The sequence below is a fragment of the Microtus oregoni genome, unplaced genomic scaffold, assembly GCF_018167655.1.
Source record: "Microtus oregoni isolate MIOR12 unplaced genomic scaffold, Mior012 000018F_ref0000195, whole genome shotgun sequence".
Taxonomy (NCBI): domain Eukaryota; kingdom Metazoa; phylum Chordata; class Mammalia; order Rodentia; family Cricetidae; genus Microtus; species Microtus oregoni.
In genome coordinates, this window is record NW_024543077.1 from 37,195,977 (window position 1) to 37,215,027 (window position 19,051).

Below are 19,051 nucleotides of genomic sequence, written 5' to 3' on the forward strand. Positions count from 1 at the left end.
TCTGAGAATTGCCATATTCAATGAGATTTCTAAATTATCTTATACTTTCTTTGGTCATCTCTAAACTTTGGTTAAGTTTATTTTTATTTTTTACAAAAATTATGTGCTTATGATTAGATCTTAAAGGCAAGAAAGCACTATCAAGAGAAAAATCAACAGATGATTAGCATAGTAAATATTACAGATAAACATTCTTATTGTTAAGCAAATCATTTAATGAATAACTTTTGTTTCAACAAGTGACTTATTTGATCTACTGCAAAATATAAAGACTGCTAGAGATAGCCCCCTGCTTAAGACACTGGAAATACGAAAAGGCCTACTTTAGAGCATCCAAGGAAGGCAAATCCTGTTGCCTAGAAATCTTGTCAGTCATTCTGTCTCTTTTAAATGACTGGCGTTTGATACTGTGATTAAAGACTAAAGTCACCGAGGAGGCAGTGTCTGTGGCATACTGAATGAAACTTTAGAAGCGCCCAGCCTAAACCAACTTCATGTGGGCACAGACCTAGTCCAGGAGCTCCTCTACAGACCTAACTCACGTGCCACGCACAATTAAGGGATGGATACGATTTCTGAGATTGAAAAGCCAAGTTTCTCCACAGTGAAATGTTCCTGTGTAGTTTCAGGTTCTATGATCCCACACACAGAGCCCGGACTCCCTGCCAGCGAGACTAACACGGCAGTGCTAGGGCACGTGCCTCAGGGCCAGTCCACAGAGACAGTGAGTCACTTCAAAGTGCAGTAACGGATCTGGATGCGTCTGGGGTTAAACATGATTTAGTGGGCAATTAGTTTATTATTAACACTTTAAGATACTCTGTGACATTACAAAATAGTCTTCCAGCTTGAAAAGAATGTTAGGATGTATTGTAATAAGCTAAAGAATTCTTTTTATCAAAGATCAGTATTATGAAAAAATTTATTCCAATGACATTAGGCTATAGTAGCTCAGGCAGTTCTTACAAATATTCGAGTTCAGAAGACCATAGACAATTTTGATAGTAACCTTTACCTTAGAATTAGATCAAATTTGGGGCTGGGGAGATGTCTCAGTGGTTAGACACCAAGCACTGCTCTTTCAGAGGACACAGTTTGATTCCTAGCACCCATATTAGGTGGCCCGCAAGCACCTGCATCTCCAGCTCTAGGGTATCTGCCATCTCTGGCCTCTGCGGGTGCCTGCAACTCACATGCCCATAACCACACGCACACACATCACAATTAGAAACAGTTAATTTAGAGTTAGATCAGATTTTATCTTCATAAAAATGGTTTGAGTCTAGTGCTTATCACTAGGATGTAACAAACCAGGCTTGAATGGCCGTTCCCCAGCTAGCAGAGCAGGGGCTGTAGCTCAGAACTAAGATAACAGAACTAGACGGAGAGAGCATGCTCAAAGAGTGATGGACGCCTGCACTGTAGATACTAGCAAGAGAAATGGAGAGGAAGACAGAAAAATATTTCGGCGGTGGATTTGTTTTAAAAATTTTGAAATGTGTTATGTTCTCAAGAGAGTGGATGGCGCTATCTTTTGCTGTCTGAAGATTTTCTGGGCTACCTTAGAAGTCCTTTCTTCTTACCATGTGTTTCTTGTATCTCCTAGAACGCTGACCTGCACGATACTTTAAAAGCTGATTTTTACAAAACAAAGGGCTCTACATTCTACTTCAGAGATGCCTGGTCAATCGTGCTCACTCACGATTCTACTCATAAAGACCAGAAACTGAAAACAGCCAACACGCCAGTCAACAATGAATGGACAAAAAAAATGTAGAATAGTTAACAGTGAAACCAGCTGGGCAGTAGTAGCACATGCCTTTAATCCCAGCACTTGGGAGGCAGAGACAGGCGGATCTCTGTGAGTTCGAGGCCAGCCTGGTCTACAGAGCTAGTTCCAGGACAGGCTCCAAAGCCACAGAGAAACCCTGTCTCAAAAAACCAAAAACAAACAACAACAAAACAGTGAAACCAGCAGGGTGTGGTGGTGCACGCCTTTAATCCCAGAATTTGGGAAGCTGAAGCAGGTGGATCTCTGGGTCTAGGCCCGCTGGTTTATAGAGCAAATTCCAGGACATCCATGGCTACACAGAGAAAACTTTGTTTTGAAAAAAGAAAAAGTGAAATAATAAAACTCATAGGTAAATAGATGTAGCTAGAATAAAAACCCATCCTGAGTGAGATAACAAAGTCCAGAAGACAACATGGTCTGTGCTCACCTCTATGTGGATGCTGGAGCTGAGGAGTTATTTCGGATAAGCCAGCTACATCCACATGACCAGAGAGGTTACAGTAAGGGCTATGGGGGACTGGATTGCCCTAGGAAGGGGCGAACAGAAGAGTTCTGGCTGAATGTGGGCTACTAGAGTGGAGGGAGGAGGAGTGGATTCAGACAGCTAAGTCAGGGCTATTTGAGAGGTCATAAGGAAACAGCACAGTAGAAGCTTCTTAAAATATATGCACATACGTAAGTGATCTAAATGGAATTGCCAAAAATGGGGGAGACAGAGCCCCAACTGGACGTCTTTTGTTGCTAAAAAACACTCCAGTTCTGGGACTGGGTTACATCTAATCGAGTTGTTGGTCTACAACCCAGTCAATTGCTAAGGTTACTGATTACTCCCACAAACTGACGGTAAGGCCCCACTGCTGAGGACAACTCTTACAAAACTCTGAACATGGGGAAGTCGAGCTGGTGCCTCAGAGCCTTCACGCCTACTGACGACTGTCCAGGGTGCTGGAAGGTGCTCTGCATGCTACCGAGGAAAAGGTAAACACTAACCCAGCTCCACCACATCCCATCTACGATGGTGTCCTACATGCAACGTGTGCCAGTGCAATGGTGGCACACAGCTGGGGACTAGCCACCCTACCTGACTCCAGAGGAGATGGAGCCCATCCCCGACTAGACAGGCCAGGGACCCAGGGGAAAACCAAATACTGCTGTTCTGCTAAAGAACACAGCAACAGGATTCCTGTGACATTCTCTACTCATAGATCAGCCGTCATCAGGGTGTTTCCCCTGCAGTAGAATAAATACAGGGGTCCACAGCTGGACAGTGTGCAGAGAGTGAGGGGCTTGGGACACTCAGCCCTAAATGTGATGTCTCCATCACACCCCTCCCCTTGGTGCTCAGGGAACCCTGCAGGAGAGGAGGCAGAAAGTGTAAGAGCCAGAGAGGTTAGAAACACAAGGAAACACAGCGGGGCCAATATGCATATGAACTCCAGAGCCTGTGGCAGCACACACAGGCACCCCCTCCCCAGGCCTGAGAGGAGGAGTGGACAGAAACCCCCGTTCCTAACCTGGATGGCATCTCCTATCTCCAATTGATAAACCTTCCCAAATGAAAACTTAGTTCTCTAACGGCATCTCACTGGGAGTACGAAACACCATTCAGGGTAGGCCCCATGCCCAGCAGTAGAGGGCAGACAGAATCAACTCAATAGTATTTTTGGAAGAATGTTTCTTTCAAACTACTGTGGCAGGGCAGCCCCACCCCCAACCTTACAGAACTTTTGCTTATATGTGGTTTCTGGTTTTGTGTTCTTACGGGACTTCTGTGTTTGCCAACTTGTGTCTCTGCGTCTGTATTTGTTTCTTGTGCTTTTTCTTTGGTTTATTGTTTTTCTGTCTGTTTTGTCTTGTCCAATTCAGGTTTGTAGGATTTTTATCTAATTATTATTATTTTAGGTGCCTTTTAGGTTTCTAATAGCAGGAAAGGGTGTGGATTGGGGGGGGAAGAGGTGGGGAGATCTGGGAGGAGTCAGGGAAGGGGAACTATGAGAATATATTATATGACAAAACCTTGGCTGGGTGTGCTTGCTTGCTACACATCTGTAGAAGTAAAACTTTTTGCCTTCTAAAAGCAAAACAACTATTTTATAGTTATAAACCGTTTTGTCATGTATAATAAAGTACACTAGATTTCTAAGATTCATTTGCGTTATTACATGCTGTAATCCTATAATTTTAGGTTTCTAACAGGGAAGAAAGGCTTTCCTCTAAACATAATTTTGTTAGTTTAAATAGCACTCTAGCAACGGTTAGGATGGGAATAATGAAGTCAAAGAAGTCTAAGCCCAGCCTTTGGGGCTCAGTCTGCTTTCAGATCATGATTTTGAGTTAAATGTTACATTTCTAGTAATCCCTCAATTCATGAGGGATTCAGGACCCCAGAAGTAAAACAACTGGTTACTATCAGGTCCTTATGGAAAAAGGCATGGTATTTGCATGTAATTTGCACATCTCGTACACTTAAGCCATCTCTAGGTTCCTTATAATACTTAGTACAATGCAAATATTATATAAATGATTATAATATGGTATTGTTCAGAGGATATCAAGAAAAAAACATCATGCTGAGTACAGATACAATTAAAGCATTTTTGATTTGTAGTTGATTGAACTTGCACACATAAAACCCATGGATGTAGAAAACCCATACATATAGTTTGTAATATGCTCATATACTGAAATTTCAATATCCATGGAAGAGCTGAAGTTTTATCAACTGCACTTATAGATCTTCCTTTTTGAATGATGATTTAAATTTATTAATATGAAAAATTAAAAATTAGACAATTTTAGCTATTTTTGTGCTCCCTTTCATGTATCACACCGTGGGTTTGATCCTCTGCATCACATGAGATTGGCTGTGGCGGCACACAACTCTAATTCCAGTATCCAGAAGGTAGAGACACGAGGATCACAAAGTTTACAAGGTCCACCTTAGCTATGTGCAGACTGTTTCAAATAAAAATCTAATTAAAATCCCCAGTAAAACAGAAACAAACTTTGGAAGAGGATGAACAAGCTACTACCAGGAGGAGTGGAAGCAGAACTGGACAAGATCTGATCCACAGGTCAACGGCTGTGGTTCCACAGAGAGGACTTGACAAGCAAGACCTGATCCACAGGTCAACGGTTGTGGTTCCACAGAGAGGACTTGACAAGACCTTGTCTACAGGCTTGTTTTTAAATTTCACTTCCCTTTGAGGCTGGAGAGATGGCTCAGCAGTTAAGATCACAGACTACTCTTCCAGAGGACCCAGGTTCAATTCCCAGCCCCCTCATACAGTTTCAGCAGACCCGATGCCCCCTTTTGGCCTCCACAGGCACAAGGCTGGCGTGTGGTACATTATATGCAGTCAAAGTACCCATGTACCCCAAATACCACACGGAATAAAAATTGTAATTTTCATGTTGGCATGTGTCCTTCTTGCCTTCATGTGCCCCACGTGCACGCAGTGTCCACAAAAGCCAGCAGAGACCGTTGTGTCTCCTGGGACTGGACTTACAGGGAGAGCTCCCTGATATGGTGCTGGAAAACCTGGGCCCTCTACAAGAGGAATATGTGCCCTTACCTGCTGAGCCATCTCTCGAACCCCATGGCCTTCCTGTCTGTGAAGATGATGAAAATCAAGCCCCATCTGCTGCTCACGATGAAGGTGGAGCAAGGCTCAGGAGAACAAAGGGATTTGCTTCTGGGTCATGACAGTCCAAAGACTCATAATAAAACTTGACAGTCCCTAAGCACGAGTTATTAAAAGAGCACACATGGTCTCCGTTTTATCATATTCCAGGTTCAGAATAAAGTAAATGGGTTGTATGGTCTCTGTTTTATCATATTCCAGGTTCAGAGTTAAATCTATTTTTACCATCAATACATTTTAGGGGTTAAGATATCTTTTTTTTTAATTGAAAAAATTTTCATATAATATATTCTGATTACTCTTTTCTCAGCCCCTAACTCTCTAGGTCCTTGCTACTCACTCAACTATACACCCTTTTCAAAGTCTCATCAGTAAACTCAAGAGTGTCTTCTCTTCAGCATGTCTCAGAAAACGTGGCCGTCACCCTGCACACCAGTGCCAGCCACAGTGCCTGGCGCACTGAAGGTGAGGAGAGACATTACATTCTTTACTGTCATTTTAAAACAGCCGTGGAGATAAAAGCCAGGGGTGGTGATGGTCGCCAGTCATCCTGACGTTCTAGTGGAGGCACAAGGGTCATTCAAGGTCATTTGCAGCTAAAAAGCGAGGTCTTGGCCTGTCTGGGCTACTTGAGATCCTATCGTAACTCCCCCATCAATAAAGACGGAAATATAGTAACTTTACTTCTGTAGTGAAGTCTTAAATATTTTATGTGGAAAGAACTAATATTAACAAGGAATTAAATTTTGTATTTTACAAATCAGATTCTGGTCAGTTTCCTTCGGTTAGAAACAGATCCACAAACTCTGGTTCACAAATCTGAGGTGATTGCATATCTGATGATTTCACACAGGGAACAGGATGATGTGTGACATGAACCTCCAAACCCACCTGTTAATTCCATCTATAAACCCAGCACTGGTTATTGGATTTCTAGTGTACATCGTTGTTAGTAATGACATTATTAACATTGTAATATAGTTCTAATCAGTGTACCTTTTCTATTTTACATATGTACACACAGAAACAACTGTATAAGAGCGATAAAACAAACAATTATTCAGACAGTCCAGATTATCCAACTGTATTAAAAAAACTAACAAACCAAAACCAGGAATGAGCTGGGTGGTGCTAGTGCACGTTTTTAATCCCTTGAGAGGAGGCAGGCGGATCTCTGAGTTAGAGGCCAGTCTGGTCTACAGAGTGAGTTCCAGGACAGCCAGGGAAACACAGAGAACTCTGTCTTGAAAAAAACCAAAACCACCACCACCACCACCACCACCACCACCACCAATACAACAGAATGATTCAAGTGGTTATCCAAAATACTATCTGGAATTCAACTACTGGTTAATTCAAATCCCATTCAACAGAGAAAATACTAAAACAATTCACAGATTACAATAACCCTAAATTTCATTAACTACAAATGTCAAATGTCTTCATCTCCTTATTCTCTAGAGTTGAAATCTATGAAATCTTAAGGAGACAGTGATGCGCTATCATATGCTTTCTAATTCACCTGATTTTTCAGACTTAGTCACAACAAGTAACTTCCTACCCACTGTCGACCTTTACAGCTGTCTCTTACGTGTCTATGACACAAAACCAGATTAACTGAAGGATTAAGAGGCTCTACCACTCTGTTCAAGTGAAAACGATCATGGTTTGCTTTTCTATATTTTCAAACTATATTATTATTAGGAACTACTGTGTACAACTTGTGGTTGTGCTTTAAGAGCACCAGTGAATTTAGAAGTGGAAGAAAGAAAACAAGTGAAAGCCCAGAACGACGTTCCTCATATGAACTAGTTACAGTTAAGCAGTACTCCTTTAAGTAAACTGTCTGTCCCCACACTGACTTCCTGTCAGGCAGCAGTGTAGGCTGTCTAGCGGATGACAGGCACACGCTCCGCGCCTGTCCCTGGAACTCTGAAATGCAGGAAGACTCTGTGCTCTCCTGTTTCTAAGAAATTTCCAAATCTGGAACTATAGTTACTACAATTTTTTTTATCTACTGCCCTATGTACAGACCTGGATGGGATTCCCCACTAGATTTAAACATCATTTGTATTATACAAGACTGGAACAAAACTCTGACAATTAATTATGAATTACATGTTTTTTGTTTTTCGAGACAGGGTTTCTCTGTAGCCATTGAGTCTATCCTGGAACTAGCTCTTGTAGACCAGGCTGGCCTCGAACTCACAGAGATCCGCCTGCCTCTGCCTCCCGAGTGCTGGGATTAAAGGTGTGCGCCACCACCACCCAGCTGATGAATTACATTTTTAAAGTTTTCATTTTTACTTGAAAATGAAAGCAGGGATAACAATGTGTATGTGACAGACATGAAAATACCTTTGAGCACTATTATCTTTAGTGAAGAGGTTTTATGGAGCTATATAGGTAAGATGTTCTAGGGAACCCTCCAGTGGCATTCTCCTTTGTAGTGAATCTGCATTTTCACAGAATGGGACCTTTATTTGGTGTGGTCTCCCCCTCTGGGTACCTTTCCTGTTGTTTCCTAGGCAACAGATTTTGCTTTATTGGAACTATCTCTTTCATAATTATGCCAGTACCTAAAATCTCTTGGTCCCTTTTCTTTGTAGGCCTGTCCACAGTGTGAGTGCTAGCCCGTTACCTTTAAGGTCTGCCTCACTCATGCTCTCTCTCTGCAGGGCAGAACACAGATCAGTTGTCACAGGGGACAGCTCGTGCACCTTAGTTTTTGTTCCTCCTGGAATGGGAGCTTGGTCTTGTCTCCCATCTCTGCTTCTCTTGGCATTCCAGTCTCTCAGTCCCTACCAGACGGCATGGTAAACACTGCGCAGACAGCACTCTAGGGCTCCCCTCAAAGTTCCACGTTTCTCTTGCCAACTATTCCAAAGGCCCCAATTGCTCCGTACAACTTTCCACCAGTTCCTTAGCAGTGTGACAAAAATGTCTAGCAACAGAGACCCGGGGCAGGAAGAGGCTAGGGTGGGCATAGGGGCACCTGGGTCCAGTCAGAAAGCAGAGACATGAATGCTGCTGCCCAGCCAGCTTCTCCTCGCAGCTCATCCAGGTCCTCAGTCCGTGGAGCCAAGTTCCTCGGGTGACTGTGAGGAACACCTCACTTCAGTTAACCCTGGTAATCATGCACAGACATGCCCAGAGGCTGTCTCTTCAGTGACTCTAGATCCTGTCAGGCTCACAACCAAACTGACCATCACAAATACCAAATGACAATTACTTCTGCTAGTTACACATTTGGATCCAAAATGTGGTTAAGACAGTAGTTTCCTTAAGAAAACTATTGTCATATTAACATAAAAAACTGTTGATGATATACTAAAGATAGAAATAAACTCATTGTACCTTCTGTTTATTACGAAATATATTACCATATGAATAAATGACCAACAAACAGATGGAAAATTTGCAGATTACATGTTTTAAAACTAAATATGTAAAACGTAACCACTTACTAGTGGGATGCCTTACATGAAATGTTTAACTATACAATCTATTACTATGTATTTCAGTTAAAACAGTCAAGCTTGGCATTATACTACTTTACTCCGTTAATCAGGATGTATAAAAATAAAATTGGAAATATATACTTGCTTATTTCATTATTAGGAAATTTATGTCTGCTATCTCATATCTGCAGAACCTAGACAAATAATCATGAGACTCGTGGGTAGAAAACAAAACTTGCGAGACTTGGCACTGTAAAGCCAGTGATATTGAGTGACAAAATGTACAAAGTCAAATCTGTGCGCCCATGGAAGCAGTCCAACGGATGCTGCAGGTGCACTAAAGAGCGCCCACTGCGGGTGGGAACCGGCAAACAGGTTCAACAGGGAGGATGGACCTCTAGGAACGCACGCACAGCAATGAAGGCACACAGGTGGAGAGCCAGCACAAACATGAGTATTACTATTATTTTATTTGGTTTTAATTTTGCAACAAGGTCTCACTGTGCAACTCTTGCTGACCTGAAACTGTATGTAGACCAGGTTGACCCTGAATTCCAAGATCCATCTGTCACTGCCTCCTGAGTGCTGGAATTGAAGGAACAAATGTACCACCATGCCTGCATTGTGAGTATGAGTTATATCTACCCTTCGGGCAGAAACTTTCCCTTTGTCTCTGGTGTGTGTGTGTGTGTTTGAAAAAACATGAGCACTTGAGTGTAGCTGCATGCACTTCTGTGTGGAGGTCAAACTCAGGTGCCACGTACCTTGCTTTCTGAGACAGGGTCTCTACCATGACTTGGCAATGGCTGGGTAGGCTGTGCTGTCTTTCCAGGTCTGAGATTATGGTGTGAGTCACCATACAGAGCTGTCTTATATGACTTGTGGGAACTGAACTCAACTCCTCCTGACTTCATGGCAAGCACTTTCCTAACTGAGGATCTCTCCAGCCTTCCTTTGCCTCTTTTAGATCTAGTGAGACTTCAGAATACGTTTTAGTCAAAGGTATAGGACTAGAAGTTAGAATCTATTTAATAGTAGCAATGGAACACTGAGATATGATAAAGCTGAATTTGCAGTCTTCTGAATGTTGTTTCCAGGCCTTTGATTCTGAATTTTGATATTACTCAAGTACAATTTTTGGGAAATATACAAAGAATTTTGAGTGTGACTCCATTCCAAACTGAAGAAATCACCTCATCAAGATAAAGTTTTAAAATCTGAATACCCCTTTCTCTCTTGACTGCATCTTAGGTTTTGGCGGAACAAGTCATGTAAACGCACACACGTGTTCACAGTACCCACTCCACGCACACACACATGTTCACAGTACCCACTCCACGCACACACATGTTCACAGTACCCACTCCACGCACACACATATGTTTACAGTACCCACTCCACGCACACACATGTTCACAGTACCCACTCCACGCACACACATGTTCACAGTACCCACTCCACGCACACACATGTTTACAGTACCCACTCCACGCACACACATGTTCACAGTACCCACTCCACGCACACACACATGTTCACAGTACCCACTCCACGCACACACATGTTTACAGTACCCACTCCATGCACACACACATGTTCACAGTACCCACTCCACGCACACACATATGTTTACAGTACCCACTCCACGCACACACACATGTTCACAGTACCCACTCCACGCACACACACATGTTCACAGTACCCACTCCACGCACACACACATGTTCACAGTACCCACTCCACGCACACACATGTTCACAGTACCCACTCCACGCACACACACATGTTCACAGTACCCACTCCACGCACACACACATGTTCACAGTACCCTCCATCTGAATAGTGAATTTCAGGTGGAACTTCTTCAGACTGATTTTCCACAATGAGTACTAAACAAGTCAACTTGTTTACTTTAAAAAACTGTTGATGATATACTAAAGATAGAAATAAATAAATGGGTTTCACTTGGAATGTAATTTCTGCTCTCTCATTCTATTTTTAGAGGCAGCATATTTGGCTTACCAAGCTAAGCCAAGAAGGACAAATGATATTATCCATAACTCAATTGTCAATAAATTCCAAAGTTTTTATTAATTTCTCAAAATAAAGCTAACTTCAAGACTGTATACATGCATGAATCATATGTGTATATGATGTATATAAGAACACACATAATATACATGTTTACATGTATGTATGCTTATCATTTATATAACTGCAGAAGAAGCACACTGGGCATGGATTATTATCAGAATTCTTTGTCCAATAATATAATACATCATTAATTTTTATTAACAGTCCAGGATTTGTTTAGCATCATGTTTAACATTTTAAAAATCAAACAGTAACCTTTTTTTGTTCTGGGGAACAGTGATATTAAAAAAGATTTCTAACATCACTGGTTAATATATTATTTTCTAAATTACAGAACGAAATCTTTTGAAATTTCATTATGGGACTTACTAGTCTATTTAATTTTAAAAATTGAGAATAATTAGTGCACAAGACGTTTGTATGCCAGTATATAGACATGGGGTCCTACCATTCTCAGGGAACCATTTGACTGACAGACATACTCATTGTGGTTTCAAAAGAAAATCGTCTATCTGACTCATGGGAAAAAGTCTGGGATCTGATCATTTTGTTTCTGCTGCTGCGGCCAAGCATGGGCTGCTCTGGGTGGCACGGGTGAGGAAGGGCAAGTTAGCATGGTCACACTAGTGTTAGACTTTTCTCCTTCTGCTCTCAAATTCCCAAGTCAGGGAAGAACAGCGAGTAAACACAAAACGAGGCATTTCTCGTCCTACTACAGAGATTTTCCTGATTAGAAACATATGACTTGTTAAACAATGAATCCTTCTATTATTTTCCAAGTTTATACTGGAAGTTGGCCCTAGAACTAGAATCTAGTTTTCTCTTGGTGTAAGAAATAATTTTACATTTTATGAAAATAATTAGTCTTTCTAGAATTAATCGTATGTAGTCATGTGTATTGCTAACAATGAAACACAGGAGGAAAGCATTCTAAGAGTACGAAATCACTGGATAGTAGATGATAATGTCAGAAGGGGGCCCTTCTTCTATAAAAATTCTAGGTGGATTAACATTATATAAAAACTTTGGTATCAAATGGATGATGACATATGACGTTACACTTTTATCTAAAACAAAAAAATTAATATAGTTAAATTAATTAGATGAAAAGCAAGAATTTGATCATGTTGGTGCTCTTTCTAGTATTTGGGAGATGTTATCATAAAATATGAACTACTATGTAAATTCAGAAAACCATGGCAGGAGAAACACTAATGAGTAGCAGTAACAAATGAGAAACTTTCGAGAAAGCATAGCAAGTGGTAACCCAGCAAAGCAAATGGACAAACCGGACTGCTAATGCTACTGCAGCCTGTACGTTACACAAGTATTCAAATTCTATTAGACTAGACATGACTCCGATCCAAAATGTTTAAGTATCAAAGATAGAAAACAAACTGTCGAAAAATCTGAGATTAAAAGAAGTAACACAAAACAGAGAAAATGAAAGACACCTCACTAGTGTGGGGATAGCTATTATTTATGGAATGGATAAAACATGTAGAAAGTGTTACTGCAATTTAACTAACATAAAAAGCCAAATGCCACATCTACCTAATTAAAAATTGTAAAACAGCAGTAAAAGCAAATTTCATCAAATTCAGACAGCTTATAATGGAATAAATAAGTATGGTGAGATATTAACTAACCCTAAGTTTCACAACGGGCAGCTTCTAGCCGGTTCCTTGAAGCTGGATCTTGGTCACACAAGGATCAATGGACAAGAAATCAGTTGAGCTGGACTAGAGCTGCCCAAATTGTCTTAATAATGAATGCTCCACACTGTCTGTTAAGTAAAGAGAAAATACAGATCAGGAAGAGCGAAGTGAAAAAAGATTAAGACTAGATGAGTGCAGAACATAACCAACAGTTACTAAAGACTTGCTTGCAGAAGGTGGTACTTAGGAAATTAGTTTGCTAGGGAGGGAGAAGCTGGCAGTGCAGACACTGAGAACCCAGCTCTTGCTCATGTCTTGCTTTCCAAGAACTTACAGTCTGCACTGGACACTCCCTCATCTAGTGTCATGGTGTAAATGTTCATTATATACAACAGGACCAGGTCAGCACAGATTACAAGGGAGCTAGAATATTAACTTCTATCTGGTGGATTAAAACCCACATTTAAGAAAGTGTAGAGGCATCTTGCAGAAGGCTGCCTAGGAGGCTGTTAACACAGACAGCACCCTTTGAGTTGGACTGGTAGACAGGCATACAGTGTTTACCAGTGAGCGCTGGAGCCCCCACACATGCATGCTGCCCCGGGGTTGTTGCTGTGCTGGAAGCACTAACTGGGGCCCGAGAGCAGCACTGTTGGGCAATGGGCCCTTGAACACTTTAGGTGCAGTACCAATCTCAACAGCATGAAACGGAAGGACCCCAACTTCAGCCGACTAACCCTTTCACCTGGCAGGATCCAGTATTAGACGACTTCTAGACAAAAGCTGTTTCAGTGTATTTTTTCTCTAATATCGTTTTATTGCTTTTAAATTTCTTGTCCCTTTCATCATATCTTCTATTATTATTTTTAAAATATTGTATATTGAAGCCTTTTATTTGACCTAAATGTTCTTTTTACTTCAACTTTTATTTTATGTTTTTGAAACAAGGTCTCTCTTTTTGCTTCTACTTTTAAAATAAAGCATTTCCGTAAGACCTGTGAGGCAAAGTTCACCATTTTGCTTAACATGCAGTTTGGTCTTCCTATGGGCAAGCTGCCTTCTGATTTTCTTTCAATGGAACACTGTTTTCATTGTGCATATTCACTGTACATGAAGGTATGGTGTCCACACAAGTGTACAATACACACTGAACACATTTTGCCCTCCCCTTTCACCACCTGGACAGTTTCACATCTACTTCACGTCAGACAGAGAGGTGAGTTTATGTATCGTTCAGCCTGTGACATGGCTACTTTTCAATGCTCTTATTCATATCTGTAGTGAGACAGTAAAAAAACTTAAAAAACGAACTTGTGTGAGCAAGTTTAAAAATGTGGACTTGGAGAATGCAGAGGAGAAAAACATCTATAATTTTTAAACAGAAACATTATTCCTCAATAGGACAAGAAAGGAGAGTTGAAGGCAAGACTGCATTCATCAAATGAAACGTGAGAACACAAACTATGAGAGAGGAGAAACCTGAACAGAGAGTGCCGCAGAAGATCCCTACTTCAGACAGACAACCACACAACAAAAAACTGATTCTGCAGACTCATCCACAAGGCACACAGCCACTGCTACAGCCGTAAGCCAAGGGTGCTGGGTTCCAACCCAATCTGGCAGCTGGAGCTGGCATTATTTTGTGGCATTGGTTTTCTCAGGAATGAAAAGATTTAAGATTCAGGGGAGAGGTTACAGGGTTTTGTTCCCTAGTTTCTGAGGGCCACTAAGGCCAGGCACCGTGTGCAAGGTCGGAGTTCTTGCAAAGAGACTGTTAGGCTGCTATGTGGAACTGTGAAGGTAAAGTTCAAGTTGCGATGTAGATTCTAGGGTGTTGGAGATACAAGGACCATAGGATGTCTACCAAAGAAAGCCAGCCCAAGAGCATGGTTCCATGTGCTGCAGTCAGCTGAGCGGGAGTGGCAGGAAGGCCTATTGATGGAACTTGGAGTCCATACAATTTCAGGAGCTCCAGATGATGAACATGGTGCTTAAGGATTTGGTGTTTTACCTGCTCAGCTTTTTGGTTTTGCTTTGATCTGATCTTTCCTTTGCTATATCCCCATTCTTCTCTTTTGGGATGGGAATATTTATTTACTCTATATCATTGAATACTGGAAGTATGTAACTTACTATTTGAATGAAGTTAAAAAAAAGAGATTGTCCCGCATATCGGTTATCCTGCATATTGGATATTCTGCATATCAGATATTTATATTGCGATTCAGAACAGTAGCAAAGTTACCATTATAAAGTAGCCATGAAATAATTTTATGGTTGGGTCACCACAGCACGGCTGTATCAAGGTGTCACAGCATAGGAAGGTTGGGAACCACTGTGTAAGGGTACAATGAGAAGACAGACACTTGCATGTCAGGCACCTGCATTTCCCAGCTTCCAAAACTGAGAAATCAACACGTGTTGCTTAAGCCGCCCAACTTATGGTACAGCTGTCAGAGAAGACTGAGCTAAGGAAACTCTGAGTTGAGGAAATAAGTACTGATCATAAAAACTGTTATGTCCCTTGATTAAAGTCAATGTCAGAGATTAGTTTACTAGAAATCCCGGGAAATGAAAGTTATTAAAAACAGTGCTTTGAGACAAAAAAACCCCCAGAGGTACCTAGATATATACTTAGTCATATAAGATCAATTCTTGTGTACATTCTTTCTAAGTTAAGCTTGTATCTTATGACTTATTATATAAAGATGGATCAAAAAATCTAAAATTTCAAAAGCATGAGATTCCTATGAAGTACTAAATTTTTAAAATGTATTTTTGGGCTGAAGAGATGACTGAAGAGAAAGGCTAGGTTCACAACCAAAATAAAATTTATTTTTAAACATCACATGAACAATGAAAATTATATGTATTAATCTCTTGTGATTTTTCATGCACTGTGTAATGTTTAAGTTAGTTTGAGCACATTTATCTTCTCTAAGGGTTAACATTTCTTTGTGGTAAAAACTTTCAAAATATTGACTTTTAGCTTCTTGAGTGTATAGTCTGTGACTGTCATGTACAGTAGTCTCTCTCCTGCCATCAACGGGTACCATTAACAACTCCTTAACCCACTTAGCCCAAGGCTGGTGACCGCCACTCTGCCTTCTTAGCTCCCCAGAGTGACACCATGTCGTCCTCAGGTTTGAGCCTGGGTTACTTCACATAGCTATTTCTAGGTTTCACACATACCACAAGTAACAGGATTTCATTCTTTCTAATACTATCAAGAGTATCTTTGAGACACTGTAGTTATGTAGCTTGGGTGAATGCTGAGCACACAATCCTCCTGCCTTAGCCTGAGTCCTGGGACTACAAGCCAATTGCCATCACACACAAGACACCAAATTTGACTTGTTAACTGTAACGATTACTGTTGAACACAGAAAGCTCCATTTGCTGGAGTGTCTGTTGTGGACTCTGCCCTTATTCACCGCAGTGAACCACTGTTCACATGTGTTTGCTATTCTTTCTCATCAGTGGCCTCTATCATTGCTTCTATTGTTTGAATAACTTCCCCTGTGCGCTGTGAAGGATCAGAGTATTAGCTTAGAACGCAGAAGACGAAGAAGCCCAGGCCTTAGCTAAGGGGTCAAATACTTGTCCAGCAAGCTCAAGGCCCTAGTTTTGGTCCCCAGCACCGTGAACAACAACAAACAACAACAAAAAGAGGATTAGATGTAATTAAAGAAATTCTTATAAGCGTTTGTCACAAGTAAAACAACGTGACTGTAATGCAGAAGTTCATTTCCTTAGACAGGGACAGCTATGTAGCCCACGCGGCCCTACGACTTCTCCAGCGCTGGGACTAGAGACAGCAGCAGAGGTGTTTACCTATTTCCATGCATCCGCGTCATGTGCTCTTTCAGCAGTCCACTGAGGCTGTCAGATTATTCTCAAGAGTATTTTTAAAAACATTAAGGAAATACCTAAGATTATGCTATAGTTTGGATATGAGCTCTCTTCCCTCTCAGGCTTTCTGTTGAAGGTCTCCAGTTTGCGGCACTATTTTGGGAGGCTCTGCAAACTTTGGAAGGTGATGCCTGGTTGAAAAGAGGTTAGGTTACTAGGGATTCTTAGGGTACATTTTGTCACAGGGCCCCTTTCTCATTTTCTGTTCCCATTCACCATGAGGTGAACGGTCTGTGCAGGAACAACAGAGCCAGGCTGAATATGCCGAAATCAAGAGCCAAAATATGTCCTTCCTCCATCTACGTGGAGGTTATTTCCCCATATTGACAAAAAGTATGACCCAGAAGAGACTAGTACCAGAGAAGTGGAGTTCACCGCTGTTAGAAGCTACGCATGTCCATCACACGCAGGCACGCTACCAACTGACTGCTATCCACAGAGCCTGCCTGGAGTATTAGAAGAGACTGTTGACCTAAGTTTTGGACAATGTTGCAAGTGTTAAGGTTATGGAAATTCTTAGAGATGGACTAAACACACTTTTGTGTTTTAGATGGACTAAAAACACTTTGTGTTATCGAACAGATGTGGTCTTTGGAGTCCAGGGGCAAAGCCGTACAGTTTGAATAGGAAATGTCCCACACAGGCACATTCTGGAAAGTTTGGTTCTTAGTAGCGGCACTATTTTAGCAGGCTCTGGAAACCCTGGTAGGTAAGGTCAGGCTAGAAGGACTGGATCACCGCGGGTGTGTCTCGGTGCTCTCCAGTGTATTCTCCATTTCTGGTACACTGTGATATCTGCCTCAGTATTGGTTTACAATCAGAGGAGCCAAGATTATAGATAGAAACCTCTGAAACTTATATCAAGCCAAAAATAAAGTTTTCTTTTTGTTGTTAAAAATCAAATTGTTCTTTGCAATCATTGGTCACATGAAAAGTCTGAGACTATACCACACAGAGACTATAAGGGAAGCAGAGTAAGCTGCCATGCACTCTGTTTGCAGACTCTTGAGGACTGTGTATGTCTTTCAACCACAATAAAACTCAATGTACAAGGCTAGAGAGTTGGCTCAGTGGTTAAGAGCACTGTTGCTCTTGCAGAGGACCTGGATTTAATCAATCCCCAGCACCCACATGGTGGTTCACAACCATCTGATCCAGGGATCCAATGCCCTCTTCTGACCTTTGAGGCACCAGGCACACAACTGGTGCACATACATACATGCAGGCAAAACACCCATACATGGAAAAATAATATAAAAAACCTCAATGTAGAATCTTGGTAGTTATTTTCCTTGAACTCAGAGATTAAATGTAAGTAATTGGAGTATTGATATCATCAAAATCAATATGGCATTCCTTCTTGCTACAAAGATATTTGAAGACAGTATATAGGTCTTGTTTTTTCAAGTTCATCACCATTAATATTTCAAAATATGACAAGGGATCTAAAGTTCAGGTGGAGCCATCTTAGATTTAATTTCAACATGTTAGGAAGAGCCAGGACAACGAAACGAGAAACTACACGTTATCTTAATGGCAGCAAGCAAATTCTGCATGTAATTAAATGTTCACTTCCCCAGTTATTTTAGAGTGTCTGAGGAAGCTGGTATATACTGACAGAACCCAAGTTACAGTGCTTTGACTGAGGATATTTTGATCTGAGATGGTGCAAAGGTCATAGTTCTAGTTTGGAACGCTGATTTTTCCTGGACCCAGTAGGTGGCATGGTATCCGCAATGCTGGGCACACCTGCCTGTAAGCCACGCAATCACAGGCATGGTATCCGCAATGCTGGGCACACCTGCCTGTAAGCCACGCAATCACAGGCATGGTATCCGCAATGCTGGGCACACCTGCCTGTAAGCCACGCAATCACAGGCATGGTATCCGCAATGCTGGGCACACCTGCCTGTAAGCCACGCAATCACAGGCATGGTATCCGCAATGCTGGGCACACCTGCCTGTAAGCCACGCAATCACAGGCATGGTATCCGCAATGCTGGGCACACCTGCCTGTAAGCCACGCAATCACAGGCATGGTATCCGCAATGCTGGGCACACCTGCCTGTAAGCCACGCAATCACAGGCATGGTATCCGCAATGCTGGGCACACCTGCCTGTAAGCCACGCAATCACAGGCATGGTATCCGCAATGCTGGGCACACCTGCCTGTAAGCCACGCAATCACAGGCATGGTATCCGCAATGCTGGGCACACCTGCCTGTAAGCCACGCAATCACAGGCATGGTATCCGCAATGCTGGGCACACCTGCCTGTAAGCCACGCAATCACAGGCATGGTATCCGCAATGCTGGGCACACCTGCCTGTAAGCCACGCAATCACAGGCATGGTATCCGCAATGCTGGGCACACCTGCCTGTAAGCCACGCAATCACAGGCATGGTATCCGCAATGCTGGGCACACCTGCCTGTAAGCCACGCAATCACAGGCATGGTATCCGCAATGCTGGGCACACCTGCCTGTAAGCC

General features: G+C 41.9%; 1 protein-coding gene across 1 annotated transcript in view; it reads right to left on the reverse strand.

Annotated features, from left to right (window-relative positions):
• Boll (boule homolog, RNA binding protein) overlaps nt 1-19,051 on the reverse strand; it is a 66,410-nt gene that overhangs the window by 477 nt on the left and 46,882 nt on the right. The window lies entirely within an intron of this gene.